The sequence below is a fragment of the Rhinolophus sinicus genome, chromosome 2, assembly GCF_057876585.1.
Source record: "Rhinolophus sinicus isolate RSI-liver-muscle chromosome 2, RSI-T2T, whole genome shotgun sequence".
Taxonomy (NCBI): Eukaryota; Metazoa; Chordata; class Mammalia; order Chiroptera; family Rhinolophidae; genus Rhinolophus; species Rhinolophus sinicus.
Genome location: NC_142502.1, coordinates 108,281,632 through 108,293,331, shown reverse-complemented (window position 1 = coordinate 108,293,331; position 11,700 = coordinate 108,281,632). Strand labels below are relative to the sequence as shown.

The window sequence follows — 11,700 nt, the reverse complement described above, 5'->3', positions numbered from 1 at the left end:
TCTAAGACATCTGCCCCTATGTCCCTATTCCCTCATGGTCATCAGAACTAACTCTCCAAATAGGCATCCAAACATAACCTTTTCCCAGCCGACTGCACTTGGACAACCTGCTTCTAACTCATTCACTTAATAACATGTCCCTTCTAATAGATATTGCATCTGTTTTTGTTTCAAACTTAACTTTGCTAAACCTTTGCAGCTTTTGTGGAAGCTCCAGAATTTCTGTAGGGAAGGAGTTAGGTACATGAGACTTGGTTCAAAGTGGACAGCTGGGACCATTCTGGAAGCAATGTTTGCAACTGATGCCCTCTTTATAGTGATAAAGAATATGGCACAGGAGTCAGACTACTTGGGTTTGAATCCTGACTCTACCGTTTGCTAGTTTTGTGAGCCTGGGAAGGTAAACTGAGTCTTCTCTGTGCCTCAGTTTCCCATTTATAAAATGGGGTATAATTGTGGCACCTAAAACCAGAGTAGTTGTGAAAACTAAATGACTTAATATCTGCAAAGCACTTTGAATAATGTCTGGCACATGGAATAATCAATAAATGCTATCATAAGCTATTATTAGATTGTTTCTTTGTGGCTAGCTTATGGAGGAGAGGAGGAAATACTTTTTGGTGGGCTTTCACAGAAGCTTCCTTTGTGTAGCAACCACATTGTTTTTAATTAGAGTTTCTATTTATTCAGGGCTCCTTGAAGGGAACACATAGAGACTGGAGTCGGCGGGACAAAGGCCCCCTTAGCCTTCCCTCCGTGCTGTTGCTCCTTTCCAAAGATGTCATGTCATGGCCACTAACATTTTTGCTAACAAAACTATAGCATCAAAACAGACACATAGACCAATGGAACAGAACAGAGAGCTCAGAAATAATCCCACCCATATATGGTAAACTAATCTTTGACAAAGGCGCCAAAAATATACAATAAGAAAAGGTTAGTCTCTTCAACAAATGGTATTGAGAAAACTGGATATCCACACGTAAAAGAATAAAATTGGACCCTTATCTTACACCATACGTAAAAGAATAAAGTTAACTTGAAATGAATTAAGGACTTAAACCTGAAACTGTAAAACTTCTACTAGAAAACATAGAGCTAAGTTCCTGAAAATTGGGGTTGGTAATGATTTTTTGGATTTGACACCAAAAGCATAGACAACAAAAACAAAAATAAACAAGTAGGACAACATTAAACTTAACAGTTTCTGTACAACAAATTATAAACCAAATGAAAAGACAACTGACAGAATAGGAGAAAATATATGCAAACCATATATAAGGGGTTAATACCAAAAATATATAATGGACTTATACAACTCAATGGCAAAAATCGAACAACAAAAATAAAAACAAATAACCAAATTTAAAAATGGGCAAAGCACTTGAATAGACACTTTTCCATAGAAGGCATACAAATAGTCCTCAGATACATGAAAAGATACTCAACATCACTAATCATCAGAGAAATGCAAATCAAAACCACAATGAGAGGTCATCTCACACCTGTTAGGATGGCGATTATAAAAACAATAAGAGATAGTATAACCTAATAAATATATATTCTTGCAGACCAATGGAACAAAATAGAGAGCTCAGAAATGCAGGTAGCCTAGCAGAGACTAACTTTTATTTAAAACTCATAACTTTGCTTACATTAACCTGTAAACTCACTTGGCTCACCGTGGATGTTATAAGGTTTAGTAACCATACAAATGACAGATAATTGGCTAAGAGTTTAACAGAAGAGCTGAGACTTACTTAAACTGTCTTCTATACCTGTGTTATCCCTGACATTGACGAATGCCAGAACTCTTTTCAGGGATAAGCTCAAGATGATTTGCAGAACCAAGGGCTAAATGCTCAAATTGCCTGAGGCTGGGAGGACTCTATTGGCCTAATTTGCCTGATCTCTTCATGAACTATTCTCATTATAATACTAAAATCTCCTCCCAGGGGCGGAGATTTTCCACCATTTTTGAAATTGCGATGTATAGGTACAGGAATGTTTTCTAACTGCGCGTGTGCAGGAATGCACCTACCTGAACAGGTGATGGTGAAGCTTGCCTTGAGGCTTATGCATGACTTCCCTGAATAAAGACAAACTTTATCCTTTGTTCAGTGACACGCTGCTTTGGGAGGTGGCCTCCACCTCCTCATACTCGTGTGTCCTTGCCTGCCGGCTTACAATAAAGTACATGGCGGGAGATGGCAAAGGATGTGCCCACCAGCTCTTTCAGGCTCCCAGGAGGATACTAGTCAGATCCCACATGCAAGCTGATTAAAGCTGGACACTCAGGCGGCACTTGGGAGAGCATGCAGTCAAGCGCCTTACAGAAAAAAGCGGAGATGGGATTTTTGCTTGCGCCCTCTGTGCTGAGCCCAGGAGGGAGAGCTGTAGGCAGTGCTTATGCACCCATTAAAAACTACTTTTTTTGTTTACTATTGTCCTATAGGACTCATGAATGCAGAGCCCCATTGGCTATCAGAGCTAGTTGATTTGGGATCCAGTCCCTTGTGTGGCAGCCACAAAAGTTGGGGCTCAAGACTTATGGACAAGCTCCTTCCAGGGAGAAGCTGGTGACTTGGTTTTATTATTAGAACAAGCTGGAAGGAGAAGGTAGGGGAGGTGCCCCTGAGAAGGATCTCAGTCAGCACCAAGATAGGGGCTAATTAGAAGCCAGACTCCCAAGTAGCAGCTGGTAAAATATGCAGTCAACCCCTGCTAGGCAAAAACTGGGAGATGGGTACTTTTGCCTATTCTCTCTACACCAAGCCTGGGGTTGCCTATTCTCTACACCGAGCAGCTGAGAAGTGCTTACACACCCATTAACAACTGCTTCTTTGTTTGCTAGCGTCTTGTGGGACCTGAAATGTTTTTTTTTTTTATGCTATACTATCTTTAATTAAGTACAAAGACTCTGCTAACCATGTCACCTGGAGATCATTTCACCCACTGCTCTGTTTGGCCGCCAGTCTCGTCTCATCTCTCTCTTCTGCAATGGTGAGGCAGACACCCTTTCCACGGGGAAGAGAAATCCATGGCTTGTTGTATTTGCCAATAACAAAAATGTTGGAGAGCTGGGTGGCAAAGCTGTTGCCATTGGCCTCTTCACATGAACCACATCAAAAGAACCAGGGTGTCGCTCTCTGTTGGTGATCACACCACTTCTTCCCAGGTTGGCACCTCCGGTCACCATGCACAGGTTACCAGTGTCACACTTGATGAAACCAATAATTTTGCCGGTCTCCAAATCGATATGAATGGTGTCGTTCACCTTGATGAGGGCACCAGGGTAAGGATGGGTCACAAGATGCAGGATTCCTTTTGTGCCCACAAAGATCTTTCTCACTTTGCACCACTCGAACTTGGCCTCCTTGGGTGTAACACGCAAAGCGACCCTTGGTGTCGCAGGTCAGACGGAAGTTCTCTCCTGTCTTGTGGATGCTGATGATATCCATCCATCAAACCACCGGGGGAGGTTACGTCTGTTCAGACTTGCCAACAATCTCAATGAACTGCTGCTTGCAGACCTTCTGTACGTCATCTCCTGTTAGGGCACATTCAGTCTGTTTCTTAGGAAGACGGTGAGAGGGAGACATTCCCTCATCTCGTGGGGACCGGTGGATGGATGAGGAGCACACACATAGGTCAGTTTACCCACATCCAGTGCTTTGGAGCCTCTACGCACTCCAGACGCTTATTGGGACCATGAGCCGTGGCTGTGCTGGGCACGGACTGATGCATGTTTTATACTGACCTAGAAAATCCTAGTTTTAATTCATCCTCAATTCCAAATCAGTACCAAGCCCCACAAATAGAGGCAATGAAAGTAATCATCTTTACTCCTCAAATACTGTACAATTTCAAATCATTGACCCTAATATTCCATGAGGGTGCCCGCCTGGATCCAGGGTGGCTGTGGGTACAATTAGCCTGAGGGAGAAACAAATGAGGCGTGAGCCCAGTTGATAGACCTGCAGGTTTAGTTGGCTCTGATCACTCCCGGGATTCAACGATTTTCAATTCTCAGTCATGATAGAGTACTTTAGCTCACATATAGCTTCTTTGGCTCCATTGCCAAATGAATTTTTTTTAATGAGGGAAAATTTAAAGAAAAGGCTTAGGTTGAGTGAGGAAGAGAATTTTAGGTGTTTTTATCTCCCCACAATCTTGCACTGCCTCTGGTCTCCTTAATTGGAGTCTCCTCCTCCTCCCACACCAGAACTGAGACTGGCCCCATACTGTCTGCCTTCGTGGCTGGCACTTTCTGTCCCCTCACAGAGCAGGAGCTACCACTGAGATGGAAACACCACCTCTGCCCAAAACACAGTGACCACCGGGACACACACAACCACTTTGATCTTGGTCACCACCAAGCCTGGAACAAAACTCAGCACTCCTATTTCAGAGAAGACTAGCACTGGGATAGAAACAACCCTGTCTGACCTAGACACCACGGCCACTGGAGCGGGCATTAGCACTTCTGCCCAAAGCACAAGAACTTCTGGAACAGACATATCCACTCTTGTCTCAGAGACTGCTATCACTGGAATAGGCATACATCACCATCCAAGCATCACCCACTAAGGAAATAGGCACAACCACTACTGCTCAAATTCAGCCCCCACTGGAATACCCACAGTCACCTCCATCTCAGTCACCACCAGCCCCAGAACAGAATCAGCCACTCCTGTTTCAGATAAGGCCAGCACCAGGACAAAAGTGACCACATTTGATCAAGGCACAACCACAATAAGAACAGGCACACCTTTTGCCCAAGGCAGAAGAGTCACATACATCCACCCTCATCCCAGGCACCATCATGGCTGGAAGAGGAACAACCACCTCTGTCCAAGGACCAGCAACAACCAAGAGAGGCATAACAACTATTCAAGACATCATCACCCCTGAAATAGGCACAACCATCTTGGGTTTTTTCCCCCCTTCTTCTGCCTCCTCCCTCCACTCCGGTTCAAGCCGTTGTTTCTCAGTCTAGTTGTGTAGGACACAGCTCCCTGACCCATGCTGGTGTTATGAGACTTGCGCCCCCGCCCGGCTGAGGCAGTCGGTCCCCAGTTGACAGCTCACAGCCGCTCATGGCAGCTCGCTCCAGCCGCTCACGGTAACTGGTGGCAGCACTCCGCAGCCCGGGGCAGCTTTCAGCAGCCCAGCTCCAGGGAGAGCTTTTGTTCACAATCTTAGCTGTAGAGGGCACAGCTCACTGGCCCATGTGGGAATCGAACCTACAACCTCAGTGTTAGGAGCATGGCGCTCCAACCACCTGAGCCACCGTGCTGGCCCAGGCACAACCATATCTTAACACTTCACCCTAAGCACACCCACCATGGGAATGGGCACAACGATTTTCACCCAAAGCATATCCATCAATGGGTCAGACAAGTCATTCTCATCCCAGACACCACCATTTTCAAAAGAAGTGCCATCACTTTGTCCCACCAATCGGCCAATAATGAAATAGGATGACCGTCTTCCATTCACAGTTTAACCATGATCATAATAGGCACAACCACCCTGGTCCTAGACGTGATCATTGCAGGAACAAGCACGGCCGCTTCTGTCCAGGACACAGCCACCCTGCATTGGGCACAGCTGCCCTACCCCACACATCCTATCATCAGAACAGGATCCACAACCTCTGCCCACGGTCCATCCAGAACCAAAAAAGGAACATCAACCTCTGACTGGGCAGAACGACCATTGGAGCAAACATATCCCTAAGCCAAGGTCCAACCGTCATAAGAAAAGACAGCCCCCTGCATCTCAGTCAGCACCCGCTCTGGGACCACTCTCCTTGTTTCAGGTAATAGCAGCCCTGGAAAGTGCAAACCTGCTCTGGCCGCATGGGAATATGTGTGAGCACTGCTTCTCAAGGCACAGCCTGCACTAGAACAAGGACTGCCACTCTTGTCCTCAACCAGCTCTACTCATGGGGCTGGAATATCACACTTTGTCCTGGGCAGGATGCCCCACTGAGACAGGAAGGGCCATTCCTGCTTCAGGCACCGCCAGCCTGAAGTACAAGTACACCAGAGACAAGTATTCTCACATCTGCCTCAGTCACCCCAAGTCGTGGAACAGGATCTACCCTGAAACAAGCACCACCATTCGACCCGTTGAAAGAACCCGCAAACAGACCCAATCCTTTTCATGGCGCACACAGTATGCTCACCACTCAGGGACTAAGATATTTGCAGCCTGGGGCACCACCCTCGTTTCTCCCGCTTCAGTTGCGGGGGCTGCCCTTCTGTTAGCAGAACTTGGATTTTGCCTGCTTTGTATTTGTGGCTCGTTAATGAGGAGTCTGTTGGTGATGAAGGTCACAGGTTGGGGTGTGTGTAGAATGCATGGAACAAGTATTATTTAAAGTTGTCATAATTAGAAACAATGAAAGGTAGACATTGTCATAACCAAAAAAACACACAAAAAAACAACAACACTCAGAGACAAAACATAGCATATTATAGAGACAAGGAGGCACGAGTGCCACAGAAAACAAAAGAGATACAGAAAAGAGATAAAAATAGACAGGAGGAGGGTTGGAGTCTGGGAGAACAGACAGATAAGGGAATAAGGAAAACAAAGGTCAAAGTCCCCCAAGATTTAGCACCAAAGGCGACCTTTTTAGATGCAAAGGCGAGGGGCCAAGTATTGTACACTGGCTTCCTTTTGAGCTCTTCCCTTTGATCCAGTTGAACTCACCAGGTTGACTCCGAGGAGCACAGTCCTTTCCCTTAAATGTTTCTCTTGCTCTGAGGGTGACAACTGCTTGTACCTTCTCAGCTGAGCCAAACTAGGTCAGTACACAATTGCCCGTGGCAATTTCCACGGGTGGAAATCAGAAGGCTGGAGACAGAACAGGCCGATGAAGGGCGGAGGAGGTGGTCAGAGCTTCTCCAGGGCTCGGCTCACAGCTCTGCTCAGGTGCTGCCCAGCCCCACTGCATGCCCTACTCAGATTTTCATCCAGACTTCCTCTCCTGTTCCAAGGTATTTTCCTCTTGTTCTGAATTTCTCATTTTGTTGTCACGCAGCAGCCTGCCTATCTGTCCCCTCGTACCTGCCCCTAAAAAGAAAGGAGAGTCTGTGAGATGGATCCTTTCAGGGACTTTGCTTCACCTTTGTGCTTACACCTCATGTCTCTCTATTTGGCCCCCAAAAGATGGCTGGCTAGCCAATGAAAGGTAAGATTCCTTAAGAAAGAAACAACCTAAGACAGGCACAGTCATGTGGGGACCACCAGAAGAACTCATGGGGTCGATAGAGGTGGGCACAGCCCCCCGCCTTCCCCAGTCTAAGGAGAGCGTCTGCCAATGTAGCTGTATTCCTTCCCACAACCTGCTTGGGAAGTGATTCTTGATGTGATAACATCAGTTCTCCATCTCAGTAAGTTTTCAACGTAAAGGTTTTGTCCCCTGGGGAGGTACAAACAATAATTATTTATACATCATGGGGCTTTCGACAGGCAAGCATGATTGGTTTGAACCAGTTTTCTAGTATGGTGTGTGAGACTCAGAGACCATAGTAAAAACAATGCTACTTCCTTGTATGTGCATAAAAGCCACAATGTGGCCCAATTCGGGGCTCTCAGTCCTTTGAGGCTGTGAGACCCTTGGCTCCTGTTTCAAAACTTTCTTGATTTCTGTTTCTTTCTTAACCCTTCGCCGCCCCTTCTCGTTCTCTCACTGCCCATGTTGCACTGGACACAATATCATTTTGTACTTTTTGTTATAAACTGGTACCTTAAACAATGTGTGGAAGATGGCAGGGTAGAAATGATGGAGGCCACCCCAACCATAAATAGTTACTTTTAAAATCTAAAGTGTCCTCCATTTGGAGGCACCACATACAGGCTCACATCTACTAGTTTTCTCCTCAACATGCTGGCTCTCTCTTATTCAAGACCAAGAGATAATAGTGATAATAATGGTAGTTAACATTTATTAAGCATTTATTTTATGCTGGGCACCATGTGAGCATTTTACATGTACTTTCATTTTATCCCCCAACACCCCTATAGGAAAAGTGGTCTTATTATCCCCATTTAATATACAAAGACACCAACCACATTTCATATACAAGAAGGCATAGAGAAGTTGAGTAACTTACTTAAGGGCACACAGCAGTTAGAACTCAACCCAGGGTCTTTTAAATTCAGGAATTCAGCTCTTAACTGCAAAGCTCTTAACCGATGTGTTTCAAAAGTATGGCTTATTCCCGGCCTCACACTTGTGTCCTTAGTTAATGCAGCGGCTGATTCCTGTCCTTTGGTGGGAGTCCATCTTCTGAACACTGGGATGTCAATTTACTTTTTGCTTTGCAAATTCTACTGTCTTATATTGATACAACATAGTAAATGAGAATACATAGGCACAGTAAGATCATTATTTTATTTGATTTTTGCTTGTTTTGATGTTTCCTCAGAGAGAGAAATACAGAATAACACAACAAGGATATGAAGAGATACAGAGGTTAAGAAGAGTTTCTTTTAAATGGGTACTCCTAAAAAGTGTAAGTCTGTGATTTTAGTCAACCAGGTAGGTTGTGAAATGAGAGAAAAGGATTAATCTCTGAAAATATCTGCACATTTCTCTTTTAGAGGGATACTCTTCTGCCTCTGAGAGACATTGGCACTTATTACAACCATGACCTAGGTGTGGGCCCATTGTCCTGCAGCCTTGACAATGAACTGAACCATGAAGGGGCCCTTGGCCTTGGCCATGAAGGGAGCTTTAATGTGGGCCATGAACTGAGCCATAGTCATGAAGGTGATTGTGGGAGTGAGTCATCGAGGTGTCTACCAAGGAGGACATGGTGGAAGCCACAGGCATGGGGCCACAGAAGAAACCACTGAAATGGCCACACCAGTGACAACACAAGACAGGCCTTAGAGGAGGTCATTGAAGAGGTCATGGCCATAGCCACTGGAAAACAGGAGACATTCTAAGGGAGGAAACCTTGGGGGATGAGAAGGTCACAGCAGAGAAGACAAAGGGCCATGAGAGGGGAGTGAGTCAAGATGTGGGGCGAAAATTTCCCAGGGAATGGCTATAGGTCATAGCCTAGGTCAAGGACAGAACCAAGTAAAGCCTCTCAGTGTCTGACCAGCAAAGTTACAGCTCAAGCAGAGTGGGGTTTTGGAAGAGACCCACAGACTCATTTGTCTTAGAAATGATCTAAAGTAAATGTATTCCCTGGGTTCTCACCATAACTCAGAATCAAGGAGATGGCTGGCCCTTGATGGGGGTGGGGATGGCACAGTGACTGCATACAAGGTAGTTGCTTTCCCATCCTCCTTCCACCCAGGTCATTCTAATGCTTGACTTTGTCTTTGAGAAGAGTCTTCCTGCCTTCTTTCGTGTCTCCTCAAGATGTTGTGCGACTAAGAAGTTACTAGACCCAAACTCCCAGCACTCCAGTTTCAGATCTCCACCTTGAGACTCTTCTCTCTCAAGACCCTCAAGTTTTTTTTTCTTTCCCTTCTAGGCCTTAAACACATCTGGGACTCATGAACCCTTCCTTCCAGGTTTCACAGGCAGATTTTCTCAAGATGAACAGAAATAAAGATAATTTACAAAAATAAAAGTTCATTAGTGTACGTGGTATCGAGGTGAAATGCTTATCTTTTAACTTTGTGTCTGTTTTGCTATTGTCCTGTTTCTGAGTGACTTCTATGTGCCACGAACCGTGCTAAGGGCTTTTACATATACCATCATTTAGTCCTCACATCAACCCTATGAAGTTCAGATTATAATCCCCACTAAGTGGACAAGAAAGCTGCAACTCAGAAAAATAGCTAATAAGTGAACAAGTCTGAACTGTAAAATAACTTCTCTAACTCCAACTGGCTCTAGAGGAAAAGCAATCTTTCTACTTAGAAATGTTCTTGGGATTTTTACCCTTACGTCAGAGTGCTGAGACCCCAGTACCAACTTGTTAATGACCACACCCCTCATCCATCCCCCACATGGAACTTCCCATCACAGACAGCGGGCAGATCAACTCCAAACCCTTTCCTAGGGCATCCTAGAATCTGAATTCCTGGAGCATTTGAGATCTTGCTCCCTGGCATATGTCACCTCAGTTTGGCTCAAGTAAATTCTTACAAAAATTATAGAAAACAAAAAAAAATGTTGATATCTGTCCCCTTTCCACCCAGCATCTCACTTTCTACCACAGCCCATTTTCTTCCTGCTTCTAGAACTCAGTCATTCATTCATTCACAGTTCTTTCATATCTTAGGATATAAGCACCCAAAGGATACAAATTTATTTGTTTTGTTCACTAGAGTACAATGTCCAGCACATAGGGGGCAATCACTAAATATTTGTGGGATAAATCCCCAACCATCTCCTGCTTCTCAACTTACTTCCATCAGACCTCACATGCCATGAATATTCTTTCACCCAAGTATCTAAATGATATGAAATGGTTCCTCTGCCAGGAAGCCTCCATGACTGGAGGAAGTGGAGATAGCTTGTTCTGATTACACATAGTATAAAATTAAAACTCCTATAGAGTCTATCCCCAATTTTTTGCCATGAAATGTAGACAAAGAAATTGCCAATCCCCTTAGCTCATTATTGTCTGACTTCTATCCTCCTTGTTCAGCTATCTTAGTGTCATTTCTTCTGGCCTCATCCAGTGTCTTAACAAGATTGTGCCCTACGCTTTGGCTCCCCAGTAGACTCACAGCGTCTTCCTTGATTATTCAGCTTGTCCGGCATGCAGCGCTGATGAGAGCCAGCTGAAATTCCCCAGCTTGGAAAAGCTCTTATGAATTCTTCAAAAACAAAAGAGGAACACCTCTATGAATAAGGGTTGGAAGCAGGAACATTCATCTCCAATTGTCTTTGCTCTCTGTAGGTCCCATCCAGTGCACGTGCTGGTGAATGTGTAACACCCGGTTTTCTGTGGTGCAGGTGCTCCCACGTGATTGATTTCAAGCTACCAATGTGACACCATTGAACATGGAGTTGGGGAGACATGTGCACACACCATTGTATACTGGTTCCACCAGACAGGTACGATGGATATACAGAACTTCATGAGCATAGGTAATAGTGAAATGTAGTGAAATAGAAAGTGATGAGTTTTGAGTACGTTTACCTTTGTTTTTCATGTAATTCAATTCATCATAAGCTAGTGTAAGTTGATGTTTAATGATGGCTGTATTGCAAAAAATCCTGAAAATTTAAAAATTGTGGGCCCTTGCAAATAGGCATGCACTGACATGGGTACAGCACCGGTCCCATCTCCTCAACAGCCCAGAGGCCCACTTTCCTCACCCCTACTCCCCATTCCCCAGAGATCCCAGAGTCTATCCCTGAGTCTCTCTTCCCCCCTCATTCCAGATGTGTTGTGTGAGCCTAGTACATGCTCAGCAGTACCCAGAGATCCGCTCCCCAGTTCCCATTCACACTGAATCTCACTTTATGAGTCCTTTCCACTGAGTTCTGTTCATCGGGGCTTCCTTCTGTCACCTCCGCTCCCGCCCCGCTTTCTCAGCACTCTGGACTTCTAATCTAAGAAACAAGCTCTTGAGTAGAACAGGTTTAGACAACTTGATCCCTTTGATCCTGCTCCTCCCAAGGTCCGCCTGATGAGATCATGTCATTCTCCATTCTCACGTACCTCCTAGCCTCTGTACCCTTCCTGAGTTCAGGGATTCTCTTACCTG

The 11,700-nt window shown here is 45.0% G+C and overlaps 1 pseudogene; it reads right to left on the bottom strand.

Moving 5' to 3' along the window:
* Positions 1-2,881: 2,881 nt before the first annotated feature.
* LOC109437859 (small ribosomal subunit protein eS4, X isoform-like) lies at positions 2,882-3,747 on the bottom strand (annotated as a pseudogene).
* Positions 3,748-11,700: the final 7,953 nt, after the last annotated feature.